Source organism: Arachis stenosperma, chromosome 3, assembly GCF_014773155.1.
Source record: "Arachis stenosperma cultivar V10309 chromosome 3, arast.V10309.gnm1.PFL2, whole genome shotgun sequence".
NCBI lineage: Eukaryota > Viridiplantae > Streptophyta > Magnoliopsida > Fabales > Fabaceae > Arachis > Arachis stenosperma.
In genome coordinates, this window is record NC_080379.1 from 143,545,027 (window position 1) to 143,562,630 (window position 17,604).

The 17,604-nt window shown below is 41.1% G+C and overlaps 1 non-coding gene across 1 annotated transcript; it reads right to left on the minus strand.

The window, feature by feature from the left end:
* Nucleotides 1-16,751: 16,751 nt before the first annotated feature.
* Nucleotides 16,752-16,855, minus strand: LOC130972287 (small nucleolar RNA R71). The gene has a single exon (XR_009083476.1). It is a non-coding gene; the product is annotated as a small nucleolar RNA R71 (small nucleolar RNA).
* Nucleotides 16,856-17,604: the final 749 nt, after the last annotated feature.

The window sequence follows — 17,604 nt, forward strand, 5'->3', positions numbered from 1 at the left end:
ACTCTGGAAGACATATCTACAATGTTATTTTGAGAAGACATGAGGCCAACTAATCCTACAAGTAAGAAAAGAAGATGTGGTTACTAAAAACATCTCGGACAAAGGAGAAAACAACTTAATATGATACAGACGAACACACAGAAAAGGAAAACCCCAAGACTCAAACCAAAGTCCTGGGGCATCCTTTGGAGGCAATAATAAAGCAAGGTTTCTAGGAAAAAACCTACTTCTCGCATCCCAGCACCTCTCAAAACAAGAAAAGAAGGCTTCAAATAGCAAGCATTTTTCCATCAAAGCAAAACACAAAAACGTCATAAAAAAACATTGCCTTACAGTCTAAACCAGCAAAAACCATCCACATCAAACACGCCAAGCAGAGGCCATTAAAGATGCAACCTTTTTCAGAATCAAACAAAAGCAACCTTCAAATAAAATGAGGAACAGATGCGGACAGCAGTATCAGAACAGAAACAACAAAGAACATGCAAAACCCTAAAAGCATCAAGCAAAAGCAAAAAGGATCATGCAGAAGATGGAAAAACTCCCAGAATGCACATTTCAACAAATCTAGGGCACAATGGAAACAGAAAGATCCAAACTTTCTCTAAAAGGAGGATCAAAATCAAAACCTCATCACAAAAACAAAAAACAAAGAGAAAGCACGAAATGGGACTAACCTGGAGACGAAAGAAGCTTCGAGAAAGAAATATGGAGGCGCAAAAATGAAAGCTGCCCAGAAAATCACCAAACGAAAGCCGCAACACAAGAAAGCAGAAGCGCAAGCAAAAAACAGAGAGCGAAGAGAGCGGAGAAAAGAATTTACGAAAAGGGCAAAGGAGAGAAACCGTTCCTGGGTTTTCGAAATCAAAATAAAGAGCCTAAGGGAAACGGGGCAATTAATGTTAAAATTAATGAAGGCATTAAACCCTCGCACGTTCCCAAAGCGCCAATACAAAAGCGCGCGCTTTTAGAGGAAAAACGTTCTACATTCAAAAGCTCCTACAAAGGAATCGACAAAATGCTTGAGTTCGGCTTCACTAGAGAAGGACCGAAATCAAGGACTCGACCTCAAAAAAAGAAGACCGAGCTCAAGTAGGGGCACTATTCATACCCTGGGTTGAGCTGTCTGAGCCGGGATGTTCAGTAGCAAAGCGACCGACCTCTTTAGGTCAAGCGGACCGACTTCTTCGTAAAGAACTCGGCCAAATCGACAGGAAAGCCCAAAGAAGGGCCCAACTCAAGGAATACGACCCCGATCCAAAGGTAGCCTAAGCCTATAGAGATAAAGGCAGTTCCATGGAAGATAAGCTGACCTCGACAAAAGATAAGATAAGATAAGATAACTAACTTATCTTATCCAAAGAAGGTCACATCTCACCAATATAAATACACTGGAGCACCCAGGTATAACTGATACTCTGATTCTACTCAATACCTGCTTAATACCCTTGCTAACTTAAGCATCGGAGTCCTTTGCAGGTACCCCCCACCCTTCGGTGATAAAGGATCAGCAGCACTCTCAGTTCCACAAGTCGGACACACCAGTTCCGGCCGTTGTACACCTATCGGACATGTCGGCTCTGACCAACACAGAAGATCTTGACCGAGATCGACCTACAATTTCAGGTAACCCTCGGATCAATTGTTATGCCCTTCGGTCTCAAAAATGCAGGAGCCACTTACCAAAAATTAATGAACAAAGTTTTTTCGGATCACATCGGAAAGATCATGGAGGTCTACGTAGACGACATGTTAGTGAAGACGCAAAACGAAGAGATGTTATTATCCGACCTGACATAAGTATTCAACACCATAAGACGACACGACATGCGACTCAATCCCACGAAATGTACCTTCGCAGTAGAAGCTGGTAAATTCTTGGATTTTATGATCACACAGAGAGGAATCGAGGCAAACCCGGACAAGTGCAGGGCCGTACTCAACATGAAAAGTCCGACTTGTATCAAAGAGGTACAACAACTCAACGGGCGGTTGGCAGCCTTGTCCAGATTCCTGGCTGGATCAGCAATAAGATCTCTCCCCTTCTACGCCACTCTAAGGAAGGGAAAGGAGTTTGAATGGACAGTTGAATACGAGCAAGCCTTCCAAGACTTCAAAAAATTTCTGGGATAGCCACCTATATTAAGTCGGCCACGGGAAGGAGAACCACTCATCTTGTACCTCGTAGTGGGAAATCGGGCAATAGCCTCAGCACTGGTCCGAGAAGACAACAGTGGGCAACAACCCATATACTTTATCAGCAAAGCGTTACAAGGGTTTGAGCAGAACCACCAGAAAATAGAAAAGTTCGCTTACGCTCTCATAATAACATCTCGACGACTTTGTCCATATTTCCAGTCTCACACCATTAAAGTTCGGACCAACCAGCCCATAAAAGGAATCTTACAGAAAACAGACTTGGCAGGCAGAATCTTGCAATGGGCAGTCGAGTTGTCTGAGTTCGACCTTCAATACGAAGCTCGGACGGCCATCAAATCTCAATATCTGGCCGACTTCATTGCAGAATTTACGGACACACTGGAAGTCCCCGCAGAATGGAATCTATATATGGATGGCTCTTCGAATAAAACGGGAAGTGGCGTAGGCGTAATAATTGAAAGCGACCAGGGGACCCAAATCGAACTCTCCCTCAAATTCGGGTTTCCTGCCTCAAACAATCAAGCGGAATATGAGGCACTATTAGCTGGTTTGAATCTGGCTAGGGAGGTTGGAGCTCAAAAACTTATCATCTTCAGCGACTCACAAGTAGTCACTTCACAAATAACAGGAAGCTACCAAGCCAAAGATCCCACTATGAAAAAGTACTTGGACAAAACCAGGGAACAGCTTGGGCAACTCGGAGAGTATGAGATTCGACACATACCCCGAGAACAGAATGCCCGGGCCGATGCACTCTCAAAACTAGCCAGCACCAAACCAGGAGGCAACAATAGAAGCCTTATCCAAGAAATTCTACAGAAGCCATCAATCTCAAAAGAAGAAAAGGTCCTAGCCATAACAGGTCGCGATCAGGGATGGATGACCCCCATAATTAATTACCTCACAACAGAGGCCCTCCCTACAGATGAGAAAGAGGTAAAGAGAATAAAACGGAAAGCACAATACTACACCATCATAAATAATACTTTATACAAAAGAGGAATTTCAACACCATTGCTAAAATACGTGCCGACTTCCAACACTAAAGATATCCTAGAAGAAGTACATAGTGGCATTTGTGGCAATCACCTCGGAGCGCAAGCACTCGCCAAAAAAGTACTACGGGCAGGATTCTATAGGCCAACCTTACAAAAAGAAGCCACAGAATTTGTAAGGACATGTTCGCCATGTCAAAAGCATGCCAACTTCCACACCGCTCCGCCAGAGGAACTTATCAGCATGACCTCACCTTGGCCATTCGCAAAATGGGGACTCGATCTCCTCGGACCTTTTCCTCAAGGATCAGGACAAGTCAAATTCCTCATAGTAGGAATAGACTACTTCACAAAATGGATCGAGGCAGAACCCCTAGCCAATGCCACAGCTCAAAGAAGTCGGAAATTCCTATATAGAAACATCGTCACAAGGTTCGGAGTTCCATACTCCATCAGTACAGACAATGGTACCCCGTTCACAGACGCAGGCTTCAGAAAACTAGCGGCCGACCTGATTATAAAACAACAATTCACCTCTGTTGAGCACCCCCAAGCCAATGGGCAAGCCGAAGCTGCTAACAAAGTTATATTAGTAGGGATAAAATGGAGATTACAGGATGCAAAGGGAGCCTGGGCTGAGGAGCTCCCACAAGTCCTATGGGCGTACCGAACGACTCCACATTCCACGACAAAAGAGTCACCCTTCCGATTAGCTTACGGAATGGAGGCAATGATCCCAGTGAAGGTCGAAGAAGGATCACCCAGAGTAATCCATTTTAGCGAAAAAGTCAATTCCCAACTTCAAAGGGAAGAGCTCGACTTACTTCCAAAAATCCGAGAGAAAGCTCGGATAAGGGAAGAGGCACTGAAAAGACGAATGACCTCCAGATACAACTGAAAAGTAATACAGCGGGCCTTTGTTGAAAATGACCTCATCCTAATCCGAAACGACATAGGAACAACTCGACCTGGAGAAGGAAAGCTGGCAGCAAACTGGAAAGGACCCTTCCGAGTCATAGAAGTATTGGGAAAGGGCTACTACAAGCTTTCCGAACTCGACGGGCGAGAGCTTCCTAGATCATGGCACGCCTGCAACCTAAGAAGGTACTATAGCTAGGGATGATAAAAGATCTTGGACAAGGCGCACTCTTTTTCCTGAAAAAGGTTTTTTAACGAGGCGCCCCGCCAAGACCTACAAATCACCCGACTTAGGAAGTTAACTCCTCATGTATATTTGTATTCTCTTTTAATAAAATTTGTTCAGATTCTCTTCAAACGCTCAAGTTGTATTATTCTGAAAACATTCATCGCCCGATTGTAAAGCTACAGATCGACAGAAAGTGAAAACCAAATTCACTGCGCGATCACGACAAAAACGAGGACTAAAAATCCAAATTCTACAAAATCGGCAAAGATGAAAAAAGAATAATGCAAGAAGTTATTGAAAGTGATCCATAGAAAGGACCTAACGAGGTCCTAATAAAGTGGATTGCTATAAAATAACTTAAAGACTGGCCGACACAAAAAGTCGGACCAGCCACGACAACCCAAGTTATAAGTAAAGCCCTGGAAAGAGGTCTGCCCAACCCTATAAAAGAGGATTACTATAACTTCGAAGAGCCCGATATGACGAAGTCGGACTCCTACAAAAAGTTACAAAAAGATAATTCCTAAAAGAGACCTAAAACAGGGTCCAAGAGAGAGGATTATCAAAGTAACTCGACAGGGCCCGACGTGACAAAGTCGGCCCAGAAAGAAAAAGTTACAAAAGATAATCCCTGAAAGACACCTAAAACAAGGTCCAAAAAAGAGGGTTATCAAAGTAACTCGACAGGGCCCGACGTGACAAAGTCGGCCCGGAAAGAAAAAGCTACAAAAAGGTAATCCGTGAAAGAGACCTAAAACAGGGTCCACGAGAGAGGATTATCAAAGTAACTCGACAGGGCCCGACGTGACAAAGTCGGCCCGAAAAGATAAAGCTACAGAAATAACTCAGAAGAGCCCGACATGATGAAGTCGGCACAAACAATAAAGAGTTATAAAGTAATCCCTGAAAGAGACTTGAATAAGGTCCAAGAAAGAGGATTATAGAAATAACTCGTAAGAGCTCGACATGGTAAAAACGGCCACCCGAAAAACCTTCAAAAGCAAATCCTAATAGAGACCTCACAAAAGGTCCAACCGAAATGGATTGCTAAAGATAACCTCCGGGACAAAGAAAGAAGACCAACACATAAGTTGGACTCAGTCTTAACAGAAGTCGGGCTACAAACATAAAGCAAAAAGGTCCAATCCAAAACACAAGTCGCAGTAATAAACAAACTCGAGAAGCCATCAGGGTCAGCCCCAAGGGTTTGGAAACTATTTTGTTTAACAAAAATAAAGTTGCTAAAGCGAAGCAACTAGAGAAGTACCAAAGTCAGAAGTATGCTTTACAAACTAAAAAGTTCAAAAGCCCACAGGTCGAGCTATGCCAAAATATACCAAAGATAATTAAAGAGAATTCGGAGGTCCCTCACTAGCGGCATCAACATGAGGTGAAGGAGGACGAGTTTGGAGAGGCACCGCATCCACCGTACCGTCGCCTCGACTCAAGATCTGACAATCAGAATCTAGCTCAACTACGGTCGAGGGGGCTGAAGAGACCAGCATAGCAGAAGCTTTAAGAGAAGGCGCAGGAAGAGGCTCAACGTCATCATCAGGATCATCCGGGACAATCTTGCCATCCTTTACTACATTATCAAGACTAAAGAGAGTCATGTCGGCATCAGGGGCAATAATTCGGACCTGCTCCATCAGGTTCTCGTAGGCGGCCGTCATGCTGCCTACAAGGTGACCCTGGAGCTCGGCATAATCAACTCAAGCAGTTTCCAAGTGCACCAACTCCCTATAAGCTGAGACATAGTTATCCTTGTGCTTCAATGCCATGTCCTCGGCCAACTTCAAGGAAGCTGCCAAGGCGACAGAGCTAGCCTTCTCACCCTCCTATTCCTTTTCTACCTTCACCAACTTCACCTCCAACTCCTCCTTCAGACCCTTGATCCGATCAAACTCCAATTTAGCTTCCTCCATGAAGGATTTCGTAGCATGAATCGGGGTACCCTGAGCAGTTCAGAAAATAGCCGCACCCATATGTGCCATCTTCACACTATTTATGGTGATGAAATCTAGGTGCTGAAGAAGGGACACATCATCCATGGAAAGCGCACCATAAGGGGCAATTTTCAGGTCGACAAACTCAACAGCATCAAAATTCGGGGCATCCAGGTTAAAGGGCTCAGATGTTTTCTGCTTTTTCGAGGAAGGAGCACCAGAAGCAGCAATAGAAGTTTGTGGAGGATCTACCAGGCAAACCCGAGGAGTAGGGATCACCCTCCTCGGCCCAGGGGAACTCGGCACGGGTGGTTTCATGGTGGTTTGAGAAGATCCCTCCCCAGCCGCCTTGACCGAGATGTTTTGTGCAGCGACTGCCTTCCTGGCTTTTTTGAAAGCCTTCATGGAGTCGTTGTTTTTCGACATTTCTGAAAAACAGAAAAGACAGAATCAACAAACAAAAGTCATGGATCACAGGGATAAAATAGAATAAAACAAAAACACGTCAGTCAGTACCCAGCACATTTTGGACCAAAGATGGGTCCCCCAGAAATTTCTTAGCATCTAGATGCGGAGGCTCCCCCCAAATATCCTTCAATACACTCACAAAGGCCTGTTCGACCTTGTCCAACATCTCCCAAGTATACCAAGACACCATGACATTCTTTTGCCACTCAAGAGAAAAAGCAGGTTCATCATTTTCATCAAGAAAAAAGGGGTGAACCCCCTCAACAGCTCGAACTTTAAAGAAATAGTTTTTAAAGTCCTTAAAGGACTCGTCATACATGGCAAAGACTTTGTGCCCTTGAGCAGATCTAAAGGAAACCCAAGAAGCTTTCTTTTTTGAGGAGGCCCCAGGCTTGGCCGAAACAAACAAATAAAGGAAAAGGGTTAGAGAAGGCTTGATGCCTAACTCTTGACACAGTAATTGAAAATTTTTTATATAACCCCACGAATTGGGATGAAGCTGGGATGGAGCAATGTTACAAGACCACAACAAGCCAGTCTCAAAAGCGGAAAAAGGAAAAGTAATGTCCAACAGACAAAAGAAGTATTCATAAGCATAAAAATAGGGACGCTCCCCCTCGACTGAAGTAGGAAAACAAACTCTCTCATTGGAATCAGGCGCTATCAGCTCGTAATTCCCTTCCTGGGCACCACTACCACAAACTCTATGATGTTTTCGCAGCTCTCTACAGAAGTCAGAATCCACCACTGAAAGACATAGAAGAACCATGGAATCCACCCAATCGGCCATGCCCTCAGGGACTTGGGAAGACGTCTCAACAATATTCTTGCGAGAAGCCATAAGACCAACTAGTCCTACAATAAAGAAAAGAATATCGGATTACTAAAAACACATCTTGGACAGCAGCAAAATAACTCGACTGCACAACCCAGCACATTACAAGCAACAAAAGGAGTCCCCAGGACTTACACAAAAAATCCTGGAGCACCATTTGGGGGCAGCCACACTACAAGAACCCAAGAAGATTCACAAGGTCCACACCCCAGCAACAACCCCTTCCTTTCAAGCCAGAAACAATAACCGAAGCAGAAATCATCAAATCATCGTCTTCACCAAAAGAAAAACTACCAACAGAACCTAAACCTACTAAAGGAGCAACCTTTTTCAAGCGGCGACAACATGCAAAACCCTAAAGACACTACACGGAAGAGTGAAAAGAAGACCAGAACACGTACATTACAGCGGCAGTCAAGCATGGCAATATGTAAAGATTCAAGCTTTCCAACACAGATAAAGGCAAAGTCAAAACTTTATTCCAAAGCAAGAACAAAAACACGGAAAAGGTTCAAGCTTTTCAACGTACAAAATCAAAGCGTCATCAAAAGGATAAAAAACAAAGTAACAGAAATAAACGGTGAAGATAAAGCAAAACCAACCTGGAAGAAGGAGGAAAGCTTTAAAGGAAAAAGCTGAAAAATAGAGTAGAGCGGCAAGGCTCAACCTCGAAGCAGAAGCACCAGTGAAGAGCTAAAAACGTCACAAAAAGAAGATGAGAAAGGCAGGACAGAAAACGGCAGAAAAGAAAGGAAGTTACAGGAAAAAGAAAAACCGTCTTTTGGATACAAAATTTGAAATAAAAGAACCAAGAGAAATGGGGCATTTAAAGCCAATTAATGAGGGTGTTAAACCCTCGCACGTTTCAAAAGCGGGAGCGCTAAAAGCAAAAACGCGCGATTTCAAAAAAAAAAAAGAACAGAAACGTTCCGCATTCAAAAAAGAGCTCTATAAAGATAAAGCAACAAAATGCTCGAGTTCGGCTTTTCCTGAGCAGGCTCGAAGTCCAAAACTCAACCTCCAGATAAAGACCGAGCTCAAGCAGGGGCACTGTTCATACCCTGGGTCGAGCTGGCCGACCCGGGATGTTCTACAGATAAAGCGACCGACCTCTTCAGGTCAGGACGACCCGACCTCTTCTCAAAGAACTCAGCCAAGTCACAGGAAAGCCCAATAAAGGGCCCAAATAGAGGAACACGTCCCAAATCCACGGGCAGCCCAAATCCGGTAGAGATAAAGGCGGTTTCCTTGAAGATAAGAAGACCTCACTCAAAGATAAGATAAGATAAAGATAACTATCTTATCTCTGGAAAGGTCACTCCCCACCATTATAAATACACTAGAGCACCCAGGTATAACTCATACTCTGATTCTATCCAATACATGCTTAATACCCTTGCTAACTTAAGCATCGGAGTCCCTTGCAGGTACCCCCCACCCTCCGAGGACGAAAGATCAGCACCGTCACCAAGTCGGACACAACAGCCCGACCAGTACAGAAGATCTCGTCCGAGATCGACCTACAGTTTCAGGTAACCCTCGGAATAGAGGGGTTAGCTAAAAATTTCTTTGTGTCAAGATGAGGAGGCTGCCCTCAGTTTTCTTCCAGCACAGTCACAAAAGCTCGTTCAGCCCCATCTAACATCTCCCATGAATATCGTGATACCACTACATTCTTTTGCCACTCTAAAGGAAAGATGGGTTCATCATTTTCATCCAGGAAAAAGGGCCGATCTCCTTCAACAGCTTGGACCCTAAAAAAGTAATTTTTGAAATCGCAAAAAAATTCATCAAACATGGAGAAAACCGTTTTCCCCTGGGAAGCTCAGAAAGAAACCCAAGCAGCCTTCTTTTTCACTACACCAGGCTTTGTCAAGACGAAAAGATAAAAGAAGAGAGATTGTGAAGCAGGAATACCAAACTCACGACACAACAGCTGAAAGATTTTTATAAAACCCCAGAAATTGGGGTGAAGTTGGGATGGAGCTACATTACAGGACCATAACAGGTCGGTCTCAAAGGAGGTAAAAGGAAGAGTAATATTAATTTGACTAAAAAAGAAGTCGTAGGCATAGAAAAAAGGACTCTCTCCAGTAACTCGGGTAGAAAAACAGACCCTTTCCTCAGAAGTTGGAGACACGAGCTCATAATTCTTCTCATCACTACCGTTACCACAAATCCTATGAAATTGCCTAAGTTGTTGACAGAACTCTGAATCAACCAACGAGACACACAGAAGGACCATAGAATCCACCCAATCGGCCATACCTTCGAGGACTTGGGAAGATGTCTCAACAATATTTTTGCGAGAAGACATGAGGTCAACTAGTCCTACAAGAAGAAAAGAAGATTAGATTACTCAAAAAACATCTCGGTACACTAATCAAACAACTCGAGCATAAATGGAGGCAACTTTAAACTAAAGTACATAGGTGTCAAAAAGCGAGCTAGAACAACAAAGGAAACCCCAGGACCTACTCCAAAAAGAATCCAGGGGCATCTTAGGGGGCAGATTAAAGACTCAGAAAAATCTACAAGCCTACAGAAAGATAAAGCCTCTATTTCAACAAAAAATGACGCTCCGGAAGGCCATAAACCAAATAAAGTCATTTCAGTCTATCAGCAAAGGGAACTACCAAAACAGCAAGAACATGCCAAGCAAAAAAAAAAGTTGTCAAAGACTCAATCTTTCTTCAAAAATCAAAATAAACCGTTTTACACAGAAATAGGAAACAACATGCAAAACCTTAGAAAGCTTCAACTGTCAAGGGAACACCAGAGAAGAAACAGCCAGAAATCACAGCGACAAAAAAGTATAGAAAGGCAAAAAGGTTCAAACTTTGCAAAAATTCACTCAAGTAAAAACCCTACTATACCAGGAAAATAAAACAATGCAAGCAAAAGAGAAGATGAACTAACCTGAAAAAAGAAGAAGCGTACAGAGGGAAGATTGAAGACAAAGCTGTCGTCGAAAGCAAAGAGAGCACCTACGATCACCAAGTGACGTCGCAAAAAGAAATGCGGAAGGGCGGAACAAAAGGCAAAAATAGAAAAGTGAGAAAGAAAAGGGGAAGTTACAAAGAAGAGGAAAAACTGTTTCTGTGTGCAAAGTCCAAAATAAAAGCAAGAGAAACGGGGCATTAAAACCAATTAATGGGGCATTAAAACCCTCGCGCATTCCTAAGGCTAGGACTCTAATACAAAAGCGCGCACTTTCAGAGGAAACGAAAGAAGAAATGTTCCGCATTCAAAAAGGAACTCTACAAAGATAAAATCGACAAAATGCCCGAGTTCGGCTTCACCCGAGAAGGTTCGAAGTCCTAAAAACTAAGACTCGACCTCCAGAATAAAGATCGAGCTCGAACAGGGGCACTGTTCATATCCCGGGTCAAGCTGTCCGACCTGGGATGCTTGGCGATAAAGTGATTGACCTCTTCGGATCAGACTATCCGACCTCTTCTCAAAGAGCTCGGCCAAATCACCAGGAAGAGCCCAGAAAGGGACCAACAGAGGAACACGACCCAAATCCTAAGGCAGTCCAAGCCTAGAGAGATAAGGGCGGTTCCCTTGAAGATAAGATGACCTCACTCATAGATAAGATAACTAACTTATCTTATCTAAAAGGGTCACTCCATACCATTATAAATATGCTAGAGCACCCAGGTATAACTGATACTCTGATTCTACAAAAAACCTACTTAATACCCTTGCTAACTTAAGCATCGGAGTCCCTTGCAGGTACCACTACCCTCCGGTGACGAAGGATCAGCAGCACCACCAAGCCCAACAAGTCGGACACGGTGGCTCCGGCCACTATCATCAAGTCAGACACAACCGTGCCGACTAGCACAGAAGATCTCGTCCGGGATCGACCTACAGTTTCAGGTAACCCTCGGAACAGCCTTTATGGAGGAGGAAAAATTGGAGTTTGACCGAATTAAGGGTTTGAAGGAGGAGCTCGAGGTGAAAGTGGTCGAGCTGGAAAAGGAGTTGAAGGGGGAAAAGGCTCAGGCTATTGGTCTAGCTGCTGCTGTGCAACTGGCTGAGGATACGGCGTTAAAACATAAGGATAGCTATGTTACCACCTATAGAAAGATGATGGAGCTCAGAAGTAGCTTGGAATCTTTCCGGGCCGATTATACCGAACTTCAAAGTCACCTTGTAGGCAGTGTTACTGCTGCTTAGGAGAATCTGAAGGAGCAAGTTCAAGTTCTCGTGCCAGATCTCGACCTTTCCCTTTTTAGCCTGAACAACATTGTTAGGGATGGTAAGATTGTTCCTGACGATCCTGATGATGATGATCGTCCTTCACTGCCTGCTACCAAGACCTCTGTTGTGCCGACTTCTCTGACTTCTACTGCTGAGATCAATTGCCCAGAGGGGGAACCGATTTGCCAAATCTTGAACCGGGATGATGGGACAGTGGATGCGGTGCCTCTTCAGACTCGTCATCCTTCACCCCGAGTAGATGCTGTTGAGAAGCCTTCGGATGTTAACTGAATTTTCTTCTTGCTCGTTGTAGATAGCTCGAATTGTGGGCTTTTAAAACTCTTTATTTTGTAAATGATATTTTGATGACTGTTGATACCCTTTTAGTTGCATTGTTTAGCAGCTTTATTTAAAAAAAGAGTAGTTTTTGAGCTTTTGGTGTTGCTTCTAGTGGCCTCTGAAGTTTACCTTTTATCTTAACTAGCAGTTTTTATGTTAGGTCTGCTTGCACTTGGCTTAGTACCTTTCTAGGTCTTGGGAGGGTTAGAACTTTTTCTTTGACTGATCTTTCTGAATTGGCTTGATTTCTTTGATGTTATTTTCAGCAATTTGTTTTGTTCTTTGGTTCGCTGTGGTTGCTGATTTTGTTTCATTGATTTTGTCCAAAGAGTTGTTAGTGACCCTCTTTTAAGGGTTACCTTTGTAGCTTTATGTTTCGGACCGACTTTGTCTCATCGACCCACATCGAGTTACTTTGTAATCCTCTTTCTTGGACCTTTGTTCAGTTCTCTTTCAGGGATTACTGATGAGCGGATAATTTATACGCTTTTTGGCATTGTTTTTAGGTAGTTTTTAGTAAGTTCAAGCTACTTTTAGGGATGTTTTCATTAGTTTTTATGTTAAATTCACATTTTTGGACTTTACTATGAGTTTGTTTGTTTTTTTGTAATTTCAGGTAATTTCTGGCTGAAATTGAGGGACTTGAGCAAAACTCTGAAAAAGGCTGACAAAAGGACTACTGATGCTGTTGGAATCTGACCTCTCTGCACTCAAAATGGATTTTCTTTCCAAATGGCGCACTCTTAATGGCGTTGGAACGTAGACATCCAGATCTTTCCAGCAATATATATTAGTCCATACTTTATTCGGGAATTAACGACGTAAAGTGGCGCTCAACGCCAAGTACATGCTGCTGTCTGGAGTCAAACGCCAGAAACACGTCACAACCCAGAGTTAAACGCCCAAAACACGTTACAACTTGGCGTTTGACAAACCCCAATTTGAGGGTTTGTCTTGTATTGAATTTAGAGTATTTTGATAAACTTTTGTCACATTTAGCCTATAAATTAGCATGGTTTTGTTATCTCTCCCGTATTTGTGCCTAAGTGTAAAAACATGCTTTTTAAGCCTTATTTTGATGGATTCCAGTTCCTCTTTGATTCCATAAGATGCCTTGATGTGTTTGCTAGTAATTCCAGGATTGAAATAGGCTAAGCATGGATCAAAGAAAGCAAGGAAGGAAGCATGCAAGTGGAGAGAAGCACAAAAAGCCAAAGAGTTGATTTCGGCCAGCGTTCAACTCCAATAAAAGCCTCAGCTCGTAGATAGATCAAGCTCAGCCCAAACACACACCAAGTGGGCTCCGAAAGTGAATTTATGCATCAATTACTTATCTCTGTAAACTCTAGTAGCTAGTTTAGTATAAATAAGACTTTTTACTAATGTATTAATTGTCTTTTGACCACGTTTCATCTTTGGTCTCAGTTTTGTTTTATTCTTCATCTTAGGAGGCCATTGATCACGTTTTGGGGGCTGGCCATTCGGCCATGCCTGAACCTTTCACTTATGTATTTTCAACGGTGGAGTTTCTACACACCATAGATTAAGGGTGTGGAGCTCTGCTGTACCTCAAGTTTCAATACAATTACTATTATTTTCTATTCAATTCTCTTTTATTCTTATTCTAAGATATACGTTGCACTTCAACTTGACGAATGTGATGATCCGTGACACACATCATCATTCTCACCTATGAACGCGCGTGACTGACAACCACTTCCGTTCTACCTTAGGCCGGGCGCATATCTCTTAGATTCCCCAACAGAATCTTCGTGGTATAAGCTAGATAGATGGCGGAATTCATGAGAATCCGGAAAGTCTAACCTTGTCTGTGGTATTCCGAGTAGGATTCCGGGAATCCAGAAAGTCTAACCTTGTCTGTGGTATTTCGAGTAGGATTCTGGAATTGAATGACTGTGACGAGCTTCGAACTCCTGAAGGCTGGGCGTTAGTGACAGACGCAAAAGAATCAAGGGATTCTATTCCAACCTGATTGAGAACCGACAGATGATTAGCCGTGCTGTGACAGAGCATAGGACCATTTTCACTGAGAGGATGGGATGTAACCATTGACAACGGTGATGCCCTACATACAGCTTTCCATGGAAAGGAGTAAGAAGGATTGGATGAATGTAATAAGAAAGTAGGGATTCAAGAGGAGCACAGCATCTCCATACGCCTATCTGAAATTCCCACTATTGATTTACATAAGTATTTCTATCCTATTTTATTTTCTGTTTATTATTAATTTTCGAACCTATCATAAATTAATTTAATCTGCCTGACTGAGATTTACAAGGTGACCATAGCTTGCTTCATACCAACAATCTCTGTGGGATCGACCCTTACTCACGTAAGGTATTACTTGGATGACCCAGTACACTTGCTGGTTAAGTTGAACGGAGTTATGATCACACGTGCCATTACCAGGGATTATTAAGATCCCAATTCATCATACCATGATCTCTTTGGGGTATTTTTGATAGAGCCAATATTTAAATTTCATACAAGTACAAAGAGACCAACTTTGAGGATCACAATTTCGTCCACCAAGTTTTTGGCGCCGTTGCCGGGGATTGTTCGAGTATGGACAACTGACGGTTCATCTTGTTGCTCAGATTAGGTAATTTTCTTTTCAAAAATTTTTCAAAAATCTTTTTCAAAATTTTTCTTTTCTTTTTTTTTGTTTTTCCAAACTTTATTTTCGAAAAAATTAATAAAAATCCAAAAAATTAATAAAACCATAAAAATAAAAAATATTTTGTGTTTCTTGTTTGAATCTTGAGTCAATTTTTAAGTTTGGTGTTAATTACATGCTTTAAATTTTTTTTTCTTGCATTTTTCAAAAATTCATGCATTCATAGTGTTCTTCATGATCTTCAAGTTGTTCTTGACAAGTCTTCTTGTTTGATCTTGATGTTTTCTTATTTTATGTTGTTTGTTGTTTTTCATATGCATTTTTCGTTTGTTAGAGTCCATGCATTAAAGATTTCTAAGTTTGGTGTCTTGCATGTTTTCTTTGCATAAAAAATTTTCAAAAATTTGTTCTTGATGTTCATCATGATTTTCAAAGTGTTCTTGGTGTTCATGTTAACATTCATAGTATTCTTGTATGCATCATGTGTTTTGATCCAAAATTTTCATGTTTTGGGTCATTTTTATGTTTTTCTCTCTCATCATTAAAAATTTAAAAATCAAAAAAATATCTTTTCCTTATTTCCCTCCAAATTTTCGAAATTTTGGGTTGACTTGGTCAAAAATTTTTAAAATTAGTTGTTTCTTATAAGTCAAGTCAAATTTTCAATTTTAAAAATCTTATCTTTTCAAAATCTTTTTTAAAAAATCATATCTTTTCCATTTTTCCTTTTTTTTTCTTCGAAAATTTTAAAAATATTTTTCAAAATATTTTCAAAATATTTTTCTTATCTTTATATCAAATTTTCGAAAATTCACTAATAATTAATGTGATTGATTCAAAAATTTGAAGTTTGTTATTTTCTTGTTAAGAAAGGTTCAATCCTTAAGTTCTAGAATCTTATCTTGAAGTTTCTTGTTAGTGAAGTAATTAATTTTAAAATTAAATTAAATCTTTTTCAACCATATCTTTTTATCATATCTTATCTTATCTTTTTATCATATCTTTTTCGAAATTTTATCTTCTTCAAAAATTTGATTTTAAAATATCTTATCTTATCTTCTTATCTTCTTACCTTTTCAAATTTAATTTTAATATCTTTTTCAACTAACTCTTTGACTTTGTGTTTGTTTCTTATCTTTTTCAAAACCACCTAACTACTTTTCCCTCTCTAATTTTCGAAAATATCTCATCTCTTTTTCAAAAACTTTTTTGTTTTAAATTTTAATTTTAATCTTATCTTATCTTTAATTTTCGAAAATACTAACCTCTTTTTCAAAATTATTTTCGAAATTCTCCCTCTCTTTTCTTATTCTATTTAATTATTTATTTACTAACACTTCTCTTCACCTCTCTTCATCTAAAAATCCGAACCCATTCTTCTTCACTCTTCCCCCCTTTCTTCTTCTACTAACATAAAGGAATCTCTATACTGTGACATAGAGGATTCCTCTTCTTTTCTTGTTTTCTTCTCTTTCATATGAGCAGGAACAAGGAAAAAGGCACTCTTGTTGAAATTGATCCCGAACCTGAAAGGACTCTGAAGAGAAAACTAAGAGAAGCTAAATTACAACAATCTAAAGGTAACCTTTCAGAAATATTAGAACAAGAGAAGGAGATGGTAGCCGAACCCAACAACAATAATGCAAGGAGAATGCTTGGTGACTTCATAAAACCAACATCCAAATTTGATGGAAGAAGCATCTCCATTCTTGCCACTGGAGCCAATAATTTTGAGCTTAAGCCTCAACTAGTTGCTTTAATGCAACAGAACTGCAAGTTTTATGGACTTCCATCTGAAGATCCTTACCAGTTTTTAACTGAGTTCTTGTAGATTTGTGAGACTGTTAAGACAAATGGAGTTGATCCTGAAGTCTACAGACTCATGCTTTTCCCTTTTGCTGTAAGAGACAGAGCTAGAATATGGTTGGATTCACAACCTAAGGATAGCCTGGACTCCTGGGATAAGCTGGTCACGGCTTTCTTGGATAAATTCTTTCCTCCTCAAAAGCTGAGCAAGCTTAGAGTGGATGTTCAGACCTTCAAACAAAAAGATGGTGAATCCCTCTATGAAGCTTGAGAAAGATACAAGCAGTTGACCAAAAGGTGTCCATCTGACATGTTTTCAGAATGGACCATATTAGATATATTTTATTATGGTCTATCTGAGTTTTCGAAAATGTCATTGGACCATTCTGCAGGTGGATCTATTCACTTAAAGAAAACGCCTGAAGAAGCTCAAGAACTCATTGACATGGTTGCAAATAACCAATTCATGTACATCTCTGAGAGGAATTCCGTGAATGATGGGATACCTTAGAGGAAGGGAGTTCTTGAAATTGATGCTCTGAATACCATATTGGCTCAGAACAAAGTGTTGACTTAGCAAGTCAACATGATCTCTCAAAGTCTGAATGGATGGCAAAATGCATCCAACAGTACTAAAGAGGCAGCTTCTGAAGAAGCTTATGATCCTGAGAACCCTGCAATGGCAGAGGTTAATTACATGGGTGAACCTTATGGAAACACCTATAATTCATCATGGAGAAATCATCCAAATTTCTCATGGAAGGATCAACAAAAGCCTCAACAAGGCTTTAACAATGGTGGACGCAATAGGCTGAGCAATAGCAAGCCTTTTCCATCATCTTCTCAGCAACAGACAGAGAATTCTGAACAAAAAACTTCTAATTTAGCCAATCTAGTCTCTGATCTGTCAAAGGCCACTTTCAGTTTCATGAGTGAAACAAGATCCTCCATCAGAAATCTGGAGGCACAAGTGAGCCAGCTAAGTAAGAAAGTCATTGAAACTCCTCCCAGTATTCTCCCAAGCAATACAGAAGAGAATCCAAAAGGAGAGTGCAAAGCCA